The sequence below is a fragment of the Ursus maritimus genome, unplaced genomic scaffold, assembly GCF_017311325.1.
Source record: "Ursus maritimus isolate PB19 unplaced genomic scaffold, ASM1731132v1 scaffold_22, whole genome shotgun sequence".
NCBI lineage: Eukaryota > Metazoa > Chordata > Mammalia > Carnivora > Ursidae > Ursus > Ursus maritimus.
The window spans coordinates 19,488,339-19,501,531 of NW_024424675.1; the positions used below are offsets into that span (position 1 = coordinate 19,488,339).

At 39.0% G+C, this 13,193-nt stretch overlaps 1 protein-coding gene across 3 annotated transcripts in view; it reads right to left on the reverse strand.

The window, feature by feature from the left end:
* The window catches only part of PTPRA (protein tyrosine phosphatase receptor type A), a 150,947-nt gene that overhangs the window by 72,086 nt on the left and 65,668 nt on the right, over positions 1-13,193 (reverse strand). The window contains exon 1 of one of the 3 annotated variants that reach the window (XM_008703290.2): positions 8,023-8,105. The exons of the other annotated variants lie outside the window; for them this stretch is intronic. The gene's annotated coding sequence lies outside the window, so the exon portion shown is untranslated. Of the gene's footprint in view, positions 1-8,022; positions 8,106-13,193 lie in introns of those variants that run through there. 3 annotated transcript variants of the gene reach the window in all.

Here is a 13,193-nt window from a genome sequence, read left to right on the forward strand (position 1 = left end):
AGGAAAAAGTTGAAGTAAGTGCTATGCTGCTATTCAAGATGATATACTGCTACTATTCAAAATGCTATCTTCAAAGAATTTAAGGAAATGGAACAAGCCCTTCATTTTTTTAAGCTTAAAAAAACAGATCAAAACGGAATATACCATACGATCTCAACTAAATTCATATACCATATGATCTCGACACATTCATATGTGTATGAATGTATATGCATGAAAGTAAAACTAGAAGGAAAAAATCTGTAAACATTTAGCATAGCACTTTATGATTTTTATTATGTTGTACTTTATTCTCTCAATTTTAAAAATGGAGAATATTTTTACAATCAATAAAATTAAGTTAAAAAGAAAACAGGTTTCGCTTACAGAGCATGATTATATGAATCAAAACTAAAAGGAAACTGCAGAAGAAAGATGTACTTCACCTGAGAGGCTCCAAGGGAAAAGAACGAGTGTACAGTGAGTGGCAAGTTGGAGAGGATTTGTACTGGTAAACTGGAGAGTGAGAGGTATGTCAATGTAAAAAGATCCACGTCACTAACAAGGTGTATCCATAGACCACAACCAGGAACACTGTATTCAAGGCCTCATTCTTCGGAGAGGATATAAAGACCCTCAGGCAAATTCCTGTGACTTCCTGCCTCCCAGATGAAACTGCATCCATACCTAGGCTTTCTTCCTTCCTCTTCCAGTCTCCAAATCTTCCATTCCAAGTATCCCAGAGCTGCATGTCAGGAAGGAAAATTGAGGTTTCCTCACTTTTCAAAGATCTCATACGCAAACCATTCTTCCTAGAGCCTGCTTTAACAGTTCCTGTTCTTGAAGGCACTCATCACTGAAGACACTGCAATGTGACTCACAGTCTTCTTCCTATCCCCAAGTCCCAATACTTTCCTGGAAGTCAGTTCAACATCCTCACAGATGACACCCACCACAATTCTTATCCGGGCCAGCCTATTAGTTCCTTGACTTCCTCAACCCCAACAACCTCATACTTCTACTCCACTTGAGCGACCCATGACAAAGGCTCACTCCAGGTTCTGTTATCACCAGGAGAAACTCATACTGAGTCTTACCTTCCCACTCTCCAACCACACTCCCTATCCTTGCAGTTCCTTCTCTTTTATGTGTACCACACCTGTTCTTGGGCCTCACCTAGGCTTCTAGTCCCTTGAACCTCTCTCTAATTTTTTATTTTTATCCAGTATCTCTGTCCTATTTCCTTCTTCACCCAACCCAGAAAACTTGTTGTCACTATGCTAACATCCTAAATTCCTTTGCTACATTGTTCTATTCTACCTACGTGGAGAAAAACAAAAACAGTTTTTAAAGGACTCCTACAGATTAATAAAAAAGGAACCAACAATCCAATCCTGAACTAATCCAACCATCAGCCCTACACTTGGGACTGCCAAATGCTGCTTAAGAAAATCAAACAACTGATAAGGCTGATATCACTTCTGCCTCGACGGAAGTCCAAACAATTTCTGCAATCTTTCTGTATTTCCTTACTCCGCTCTCTCCAATTCTCCATAGCAGTGATTTCAAAGAACCTCCTCTCCTCTTCAAGCACATCCTCCCACACTCTTGGCTGTTGGCCTTGCCTTCTCTTCAGAGAAAATAGAAGCTATTGGACTGCATGATAACTCCCAGTAAACCTACTTACAAATTTCCTCCTTCTCTGCAATTCCTCTCAAGAATCTCAGTCTTCAGTCCTTGTCCTGTAGATCCCCTACCACCATCTCCTAGCTTTAACTCCTCCCTTTCATAACAGCATTTAAACACAGAATTTCTAAAAGAAAAGGAGAACTCCTTTGACTCTATATCAATCCTTCAACTAGCATCCTCTCTACTCTGCTTTGCAGCCAATATTCTCGAAAGAGTTGTCTCCATGGCAATCTGGCTTCTTTTTCTACCATTCCACTAAAACAACTAACTACTTCTATATTTTTAAAGAATGAGCTCTTCAAAAATATTTCTAACTCATTCACAAATGTCTTATTTCCCAATATATAAAGGACTCCTACAGACTAATAAAAAAGGAACCAACAATCCAAAAGAAAAATGGGCAAAAGGTATGAAACTGACAATGCACAGAAAAGCAAATGCTTCTCTTAAATATATGTATTAAAAAATTGCTTAAACTCACTCATGGTTAGAGAAATCCAAATTACAGATATATCGTGATACCAGTTTTCACCTATCAGGCAAATATAAAAAACTGTAACAACAATGCACTGGCAAGGGTTTGAGTAAACAGTTTCTTTCACATGATCTAAAAATATTTAGCAAAACTACAAAAACACAAACCCTTTGACACAATTCCACTTGAGAATTTTACAGATATACCCATACTTTTAAAGTGCCCTATGTACAAGGTTATTCAATGCAGCACTGTTTGCAATAGAAAAACACTGGAGGGGCGCCTGGGTGGCACAGCGGTTAAGCGTCTGCCTTCGGCTCAGGGCGTGATCCTGGTGTTATGGGATCGAGCCCCACATCAGGCTCCCCTGCTGGGAGCCTGCTTCTTCCTCTTCCACTTCCCCTGCCTCTGTTCCCTCTCTCGCTCTCTCTCTGTCAAATAAATAAATAAATAAATCTTAAAAAAAAAAAAAAAGGAAAAACACTGGAAATAACCTGAATGTTTACCAACAGGAGAAGCAAATGTGATTAAATAAAGGATGGCAGGGACACCTGGGTAGCTCAGTCAGTTAAGCATCTGCCTTGGGCTCAGGTCATGATCCCAGGGTCCTGGGATCAAGTCCCACATCCAGCTCCTTGCTCAGCGGGGAGCTTGCTTCTTCTTCTGCCTGCTGCTCCCCCTGCTTGTGCTCGCTCTCTCTCTCTCACCCACCCCCGACAAATAAATAAAATCTTAAAGAAATTAAAAAAAGAATGGCATATTCATAAAACGGAATAGTATGAGTCCTGTTAAACAGAAAGAGGAGGCTCTTTGGAGATCATTTCATTTCAGTACACAAGACACCTTTTGATTTTGAACCATCTTAAAAATAACCTTTTCAAAAACTTAAATTAAAATTCATGGGGCAGGGGAGCCACTGGTATTTCTCTCTCCCTCCCCTGCCCCCCGCTTTCTTTCTCTCTCTCTCTCTCTCTCTCACACACACACACACACACAACCTCTTTGTTGTTAAATCCCTCAATCTCCCTCTGTCACATCTGATTTAACTGATACCCCATATACTCCAAAATTCATCTCTTCCCTATACCTCTCTCTGAACTGATTTTAAAAGCTGGTTCTATGATAAAGATCTAGCCTTAGATGAATACAGATACAGATGAATGGTTAAATAGTTTGAATCCAAGGGAAATATGTACTATCAAATGTCACATGGAAACTAGCACTGCCAGCTGTAGTCTGCACAGAAACCCTGTATACAAATTCCAATAATGGGAATGGTTTTGCCTTTCACAAAATGATTTTTAGGATGAGCTATTTGTGATATTTTTATTTCATTTTAAAAATTAGTTTGTCTGACAGCTTCTTATAAAACTAAATTTACACCTACTACATGACCCAGTAGTTCTACTCCTATATATTTGCCCAAGAGAAATAAAAACATATATCCACAAAAAGACTAGCACAAAAATGTTCATAATAACAAAAAACTGAAAACCCCAGGTAACCATCAATAAGAGATTATATAAACAACGGTATTTTCTCACAATGGAACATTAACAATGAAAAGAAAGAATTACTGATACACACAACATGAATCAATCTAAAAAATATCATGCTGAGTGAAAAAAGCCTTATACAAACAAATATATCATGTACGATTCCACACATGTGAAGTTCTAAAACAAGGAAATTCACTCTATGGTGGAGGGGCACCTCGCTGTCTTGGTCAGTAGAGCATGTGACTCCTAATCTCGGGGTTTTGAGTTCGAGCCCCACATAAGGCAGAGAGATTACTTAAAAAAATTTTTTTTTTAATTTTTTTGAAGACTTATTTAATTATTTATTTATTTAGAGAGCAGGTGGGGGGGCAGAGGAAGAGGGTGAGAGAACCTCAAACAGATTCCACGCTGAGCCCAACATGGGGCTCAATCTCACAACCCTGAGGTCATGACCTGAGCCAAAATCAAGAGTCAGACGCTTAACCACGGGGCCCTTAAAAACCCCCCAAAAAAAAAAAAAAAAAAAAAAAGTTTTTTTTTTTTTTTTTAAACGATTAAAAAACATGAAGGTACCTTCCTGGACAACAGTAATATTCTGTATTTTGACAAGGAAATGCACTTGTGTATTTGCACATAAATTTCACTTCTGAAAATGATTCTACCCATAAATTAGTATCATAAATGATATGCAAGCTTAAGTATTTGGGAAGAAGTGTATTGATATAAGCAATTTACTTTGAAATACATTAAAAAGAGTATGAATGATGGGAGAACACAGGGAAGTGGACAGATACACGATACAACAAGTAGAATAATATTAATTATAGAGTCTAGGTGCTGGGGATGGACATAAAATTCTCTCAATTTTCTGTATATTTGAAAAATTTTATAATAAAAGGCTGATAAAACAATCAGTTCAGGGAGAACTGGCATATTACGGTATTGAATTTTATAATCCTGGGACAGTATTTTCTCCATTTACTTTTTTTTTTTGATGTTCTTCAAAGTGTTAACTGTATTTATTATTGTATTTTTGTCCTATTCATGTCTTCCTGCATTAATTCCTGATTATGTTATATTATGCTGCCATTGTGAATGGAATCTTTTTAATTTCAGCTATGAGGTATAACAGACATATAAGTGATAAGATACTAAAAGTGTACATCATGGGGATTTGATATATATATACAATGTGAAAGGTTCCCCGCTATCTAGTTAATTAACACATTCATCATCTCACATCTTTTTTTTTGGTGAGAATGTTTACATCCTACTTTCTTAACAAATTTAAATTATACAATACAGTGTTATTAACTACAGTCATCATGTTTTACATTAGATCCTCAGACCATATTTATCTTCAGGCTGAAATGAATGGAATCTTTTAATGTTGTTTATTAAAACACAGCTTTTGCTATATAGGAAGGACACTGGTCTACTTCCCTTTCATAAACTACTCTAAAAAAATAATAAACCATGCTCATTAAAAGAAATACAGAGGGATATAAAGCAAAACATAGGTCTCATTCACCTCCTGCCAGTCCACTTCCCAAAAGTAATCACTCAATACTTTCTTCTATATCCTTTTAGAAATTTTCTATGCTATACCAGAATATAACTATACATTTTTTTAAAAGATCCATAAAAAGGTTATTACACATACTACCTACAGCTTGCATTTTTACTTAAAAAATAAATCCTGGGGGCACCTGGGTGGCTCAGCCGTTGGGCGTCTGCCTTCGGCTCAGGTCATGATCCCGGGGTCCTGGGATTGAGCCCTGCATTGGGCTCCCTGCTCAGCGGGAAGCCTACTTCTCCCTCTCACACTCCCCTTGCTGTGTTCCCTCTCTCACTGTCTCTCTCTGTCAAATAAATAAAATCTTTAAAAAAAATAAAAAAATAAATCCTGGACATCTTCCACATCAATACATCTAGCTACCTTTCTTTTCAGTGGCTACACAGTGTTTCATCATGTCTATATACCAATTGTTTTAACCAGTCTTTCTGTTTGCTTTTATTAAGCAAGAGTTAATTGTATATGATTTCTTTCTCTGTCCCATACATCATTTTTGATTAGGCAAGACTGGCCTGAGTAAAGACAGAATTATATATTTCAGGAAAGCCAAAATAATGGAAGAAACTCAAACTTACACATTGTTCATTTTTCAAAAAGCACTTGTGAATCATAATCCTTTGGTTAACTGTGAGTTAGAGAATAACTGAGCAGGGAGGCTTTGGGAGATGAGTCATGAAGTCTGGGCAGTTCCCCGATTTATCAGACACAATGGCACACACATTGTGTTTTCTCTCCTACTCTACCACACCCAGAAAAAGGGCCAATATACAATCCTTATTTCATTACAAAAGCATTTCTTAGTTTAAAAAAATTGGTTCCACTGCACATACGTTAGGGTGCTCAGTCAGGAACATTTAACACTCAAACAACAGAGGAAAACCAAGATGCCACTGATAATACTTAAAAGCCCTAGGATATACGACAAAGTTCTGAAAAACTGTAACTGTTGCTTTCCTGATTTTGAGGCTCTAAGAGCATTTCTTAAATGTTCTTAAAATTCGAATTCAGCATAGATCAGAGACATTCTGTCTACGGATGCATGTGGAGGCTCTGCACTTAGTGGTGGAGACATGGATGGTGGGTAGTGCCCACTAGCTGTTAAATCACTCACACTTGCCCTTCCGTCTCAAAGCCCCACGTGCACTGAGCACTCTGTATGCCTCCTCTCACTTAACCCTCCCCAACCCTATGATGCTGACACTGGTATTACTGCACTTACTGTGTTTATGTACCTTTGGGGGTGGGGGTGTTTCTCTTGAACTACAGAAATCTTGGATGTTAACTTTATAAGCAATTACAGATCCTTACATGCATTTCACGGGTAATTTATTCCAAATATACAACTTGCACCATCACAGGCATACTGAATATCTTCTAGAGGAAAGATTCCTTTGGCTTCAAGCCAAAGAGAAACACTCCTTGCCCAAACATACACTCCCTGTCACTGGACCCTAAGAGGTCCCGAGCGACATGCCATCCTCTCCTAAGAGGAAGAAGGAAGAAAACTGGGTGCTAATACTAAGGGAGAACACACCCCTTCCTAAGTTAGTTGTAGACAAGTGAGTGACTAAATCCTGGCCAAGGAGTTACAAGCTAAAGCATATGATGAGATTTCTAGGAAGGCGGTTTTAAAAGGAAGGAAGGAGTTCCCCTATCCTCCCTCCTATAATCTGGAATTTAGATGTGATCTTTGGAACCCCAGCAGCCATTATGGACCCTGAAGTGACCTAAGGATAGCAGAACAGAGAGCGAGCTAGAAAGAAATCAAGTTCTCTGATGATACTAACTGCCATACCAGTTCTGCTTATTTTCAGATTTCATATATATGAGAAGGAAAAAAACCTGTTTTCTGCTCTATACAACCAATTCCAATCCTGATACGATACAACTAGTTATAAGGAATAAGACGACCAACTCTTAATGTTATGACTTGTGATGATCTAGGAATGGGAATGATGAAGGTGCTCTGGAATGTATTTTTCTCAGCCCTCCTGCTAGTAAGTACAATGCTGCATCCATTTGCTGAAGAAAAAATGTTTCAAGGAATCAATATTGTGAAGCCCCCACTAGCAAAGGAAAGCTCAGCCAATCTGCACACTGCCCAGAGTATAGACTTTGGCTGTGATAGCCTCCATTAAGAGAATATCTATTCCAAGTTAAGCATTCAATATTCAATATATTAGTGCTGATAAAATGTGATCAAGTGTCAGGTACAAATTATCTCAATTTTTGGCATTTTATCTCAGTTAAATCTCATAGCAACTCTACAAGTTACATACTTTTCTTAATTCCCATTTTGCAGATAAAGAAATTAAAAGTGATCACATAGCTGTTAAATTGTGTAAGTAGAACTCAAATTCAGGACTACCTGACTTCTCCTCACAAATCTTATCATGATTTGATCTTTTAAAAGTGTAAAGACTAGAGGCGCGTGGGTGGCGCAGTTCATTAGATGACTGACTCTTGGTTTCGGCTCAGGTCTTGATCATGGGGTCGTGAGCTCAAGCCCCAAGCTGGGCTCCATGCTCAGTGAGGAATGTGCTTAAGAAAGACTCTCTCTCCCTCTGTCCCTCCCCCCCAAAATAAATAACTAAATCTTAAAAAAAAAAAGTGTAAAGACTAATGTAGAAATATAAATCTTCCTAATGCCAACTAAAACTAATTGATTATTACTTCCATTTTATAGGTTTCTAAGCAAAGGGGCAGTGAATGTTTTAAATGTGCTCACAGTAATCAATCACTGATTTTCAAATATTCAATATATATGACTGTTTAAGTACTAGTCTTGATTTAAGTAAACTCACCTCTTTCACGGAGATGAAGCTCTTGGGGAGAAAGATATGATTCCACTCTCAGCCTTACTGAGGATGTCCCCCACGTGTGGGAGAAACAAAGAAGTGGCAGCTAGGAGTGTTAAGCTCTGCCCAGGCCTTCTCCTAGAGCTGTTCAGGTTCTCTGATTTGAGAAAAAGGCACCTAGAAGGAGGATTCAATTCCTTCAGCTAATAGTTCACTCAATCAACATTCTATTATTTATTATTAAGAGCAAAAACTATTTTTGCAACTACAATCCTTGGTTGCCATTATGTGCTTGGTACTAGTACCAGGCATTCTATACACTTCAATGCATTTAATCCTCACAACCACCTGATGAGTTAGATATCATTTTTCCATTCTACAGATGAAGAATTTAAAGATCACACAGGTTAAGGAATTTCCTCAAGGCCACATACCTAATGAGTGGGCTATTAGGATTCCAAGTCAAGGCTTTTAAACCTCCAAAGCTCATGTCCTTGCCTTCACACTTTACCTAATGCTGGGAATACCACCAGACAGATGAGCTTTAGACACTGTCATCCAGTCAGTAGTAGTTTCCTAGCCAGTAGGGAGGCACAAATAAACAATTTGTTCAAACTCTGAATTATCACCTGCCAAAAATAGTGTTAGCTGATTAACATTAAGGTGAGGTGGTGAAGGAATTTCAGGGGAGGTAATGCTTGAGCTGAATTTGAGAGGATAAAGAGTAGTGAGCTAAGAAAATGGTCAGAAACAGTCTTTCAAATGAGAGGACTTGGAGGCTTGAACAAGCCTATCTGGATCCAGGAATGGCAAAGAGCTGGGTAAGGACATCAAGTAAGACGTCAATAAGTATTACATAAGTATAAATAAGCATTAAATGAATGTGAAAATGAGAGACATGAAAAGACTGGGGTCTGTGAGGATATGTGCAGGTACTACAGGCAGTGAGGTGACCAGAAGCAGTGATCAGATTCCGGAGGGGCTTATAGGTCACAATAAAAAGTTTTTTAAAGATTTATTTTATTTATTAGAGAGAGAGAGAGAGAGAGAGCGCGCGTGTGTGTATGTGTGCATGTGGGCGTGCAAGTAGCGTAGGGAGCAGGGGAAGAGGATCTCAAGCCAACTCTGAGCCAAGCACAGAGCCCGACGCAGGGCTCGATCCCAGGACCCTGAGATCACGGCCCCAGCTGAAACCAAGAGCCAGCTGCTCAACTGACTGAGCCAACCAGGTACCCCCACAATAAAAAGTTTTGATATTGCACTGAAAACACTAAGAAACCACAAAGGCTTTAGCACAAAGAGAATGACTGGAACAATCTGGATTTCAGAAACAATGACAGAACGGTGGCGGATCAACTAACTGGTGGGGTTTGAGGTTAGGAAGGCCACTGACTGAAGCCTTCAGGAGTAATCTAGCCAATAAACCAGGAGGACTTCAGGACAGGGCAGGAGTATCTAGGGGCTGGTAAGAGGATTTACAGGGCATGACATTGTGATTTATAAGAAATATATATAAATGTACAGACTTGGTGAATCACAATGTTGCATACCTGAAACTAATGTAACATTGTGTGTACCTTCAATAAAAAAAAAAAAGAAATTATATATACATATTTGGTCATTCAGATGACCAAAATATATTTCTCAGATACATTTGATCTTCATTCACAGTTCCTGGCTCACAGCATCTTTTGTTATATTTTGTCCCTTGCCTCAGTTCCTAAAAATGCTTCAGACCCATCAAGGTGAAATGTGTGTTTTATAATTCATAATAAAGCCTTTCCACCATAACTGGGTTTATATTAATGAAGGTGACTTTTGCAAAGCATCTAAGAATGGATACTAAGAATGCAAAGCATCACATCTAATTGTGAGCGGGACCAACCATGAACAGAAAGTTGGAACTTTCAGTCCCACCCTGATTTCTTGGGAAGAGTGGCTAGAGGTTGAATCAATCACCAATGACTGATGAATTAATCAACTGTACCCATGTCATGAAGTCTCTGTAAAAAATAAAAAAGAAGGGGGTTCAGAGAGCTTCCACACTGGCAAACCAGAACACTTCCATTTGCCACTGTGCCAAGCCCCAAGTTCCACAAGGACAGAAGCTCCTTTGCATGGGACTTCACCAGTGTATCTCTTCATCTGGCTATTGATCTGTATCTTGTAATATCTTTTGTAATAGATCTTTATCTAGTGAGTAAACAGGTTTTTCTGAGTACTGTGAGCTGTTATGGCAAATTAATCAAACCCAAGGAGATAGTCCTGGGAATCTTTGATTTACAGCCAGTTGGTCAAAAGTAGAGGTAACAATGTGGACTTGTGACTGGCAACCTGAGTTGGAGGGGGTCATCTGAACCGGAGGGAAGCCCTATGGGACTGAGCCCTCTACCTGTGGAGTCTGATTCTATCTCTGAGTAGACAGTGTCAGAATTGAATTGAATTCTTGAACACACTGCTGGTGTCTAAAAATTGTTTGTTGGTGTGGCAAAACCTATACACACACACACACACACACACACACACCATGTTGAATCCGATCCAGGAACCCTTTCACAGGGGTAGAGCTGAAGACTTAACAATGAGATGTCAGAGGTAAGGAGGGCCCAGGTGTCTGACTTAAGTGAATTATAATGCTATAAGCAGGAGGACCACTCTGGGGACATGACATACCATGGGGAAAGTAATAAGCTTAGTTCTGAACATGGAGAATGCACATGACGTACCTACGTGGGGCAGGGGTGCAGGGTATGAGGGTGGGAGAAGGGGCAGAATGGCAGACAAGCAATGACAGAGCAGCTGCCACGGAAGTCAGGCAATAAGCCAAAGGAGGAAGACAGCTGTAAGAGTGACAAAAGCAGCAATGAGAGAGCCAGGCAAGAGACATCTGACAAGCGCAAGAGGCAGGAGTAGGTGGGTGTGGGTGAGTCGAAAACTGATACATGCCATCAAGGGGGGGGGGGGTAGGAACAGCACACTGAATACTTACCAGGAAGAGAAAAGAGCTTGAAAACCTGCTGAAGGCTTCTGAAGATGGCCTAGTACACCAGAAATCGACTTTTATTACTATAGGTCTTCTCTTAAGAAAGGTAATATGGTAGAAAGGTCCAAAATAAAGGGAAGAGGACCCCCCTTTTAAAATTAGCAGAAGTCTGAAACCTGAAGAGATGCTCACTTTCACAGATGAAATTCAGGACCACCAAAACTATAAAATAGATTAAGTTACACCTAAGGCAAGATTCAGTCTGGGGCCTGGAGAGAGATGAGCCTGGAGGCAAGGAATCAGATTACTTCAATAAACAAACAAATTAGTTTTGTATAAATTTACATTGCAGACTGAGACAAAGAAGCATGTCGAAAAGTATTTGCTCTCTTTAAGCACACCTTGGAATAAGTTACTGGATATATGAAACCAATGTATAGTGCAGTTACATGCATAAAATAAGAAACAAAAACAAACCAGGGGCAATTTTGAAAAGGAAGAATAAAGTTGGAGAAATCCACTTACTCAAAGTTAAGACTCACTATACAGATACTGTAGTTAAGACAATGTGGTATTAGCAAAGGGATAAATATGCAGACCTATGAAATAAAACAAAACCAGAAGCAAATACACACAAATATAACCAAATATTTTTGACAAGGGTACAAAAATGGAGGAAGGACAGCCTTTTCAACAAATGGTGCTGGGAAAACTGGATACTGTACCCACATGCAAAAGAATGAAGTTGGTTCACTACCTAACACCTAACCTTTGATCAGTGGATCAAAGACCTAAACATAAGGGCTAATACTGTAAAACTCTTAGAAGAAAATATGGGGGGAAGCTTCATGGCACTGGATTTGGCAATGCTTTTCAAAGTATGGCACTAGAAGCACAGTTCAACAAAACAAAAAGTACATAAATTGGACTTCATCAAAATTAAAAACATTTGTACATCAAAAGTCACTATCAAAAGAAGAAAAAGGAAACCAATAGAAAATGTTGCACCTTATCAGGTGCAAATCACCTGATAAGGAATTGAAAATCAGAATATATAAAGAACTCCTACAACTCAACAACCAAAAAAGCCAACCTGATTAAGAAATGGGCAGAGGACGTGAAGAGACATTTCTCCAGGGAAGACAAATGGCCAATAAGCATACAAAAAGATGCTCCAATCACTAATCCTTAGGGAAATGCAAATCAAAACCATACTGAGACACCACTTCCACACGCCCATTAGAAAGGTTATTACTTAAAAGGAAAAAAAAAAGAGAAAGATAAAAAGAGGAAAATAACGAGTGTTGACAAGGATGTGGAGAAATTGGAAATCTGTGCACTGTCAGTGGAAATGTAAAATGGTGCAGTCACTGTGGAAAACAGTAAGGTGATTACTCAAAAAATACAGAATTACCATACGACAGAGCAATTCTACTTCTGGGTATACATCCAAAAGACCTGAAAGCGGGAACTCACACAGATATTTTGTACACCAATGTTTATGGCAGCATTATTCACAACAGCCAAAAGGCTGAAGCAACTTAAGTATCCACTGACAGAAGAGTAGATAAACAAGATGTGGTAGATATATACACTGGAGTATTATTCAGCCTTAAAAAGAAAATTCTGACACATGCTACCACATGGATGACTCTTGAAGACATCATAATAAATGAAACAAGCCAGATGCAAAAGGACAAATATCTTTCGATTTCATTTATATTAAGAACATAGTCAAATTCATACAGACAGAAAGTAGAATAGTGGTTACCAGGGGGTGTTGGGGGGGTTCAATAGGTATAGAGTTCAGTTTTGCAGGATAAAAAGTTTTAGAGATGGACAGTGATAATGGTTACCACAAAATGTGAAGGAACTTAATGCTGTATATACACTTAAAAAGGTTAAAATGGTAAATTTTATACTATATAGACAAGAAAACAAACCACCCAATAAAATAACAGGAAAAAAATGTGAACATTTTCACCAAAGAGATATGTAAGGCAAACAAACACATGAAATATGTTACAAATCATAATCATTATGGAAATGCAGAATAAAACACAAAATATAGGGGCGCCTGGGTGGCGCAGCGGTTAGGCGTCTGCCTTCGGCTCGGGGTGTGATCCCGGCGTTGTGAGATCGAGCCCCACATCAGGCTCTTCTGCTGTGGGCCTGCTTCTTCCTCTCCCACTCC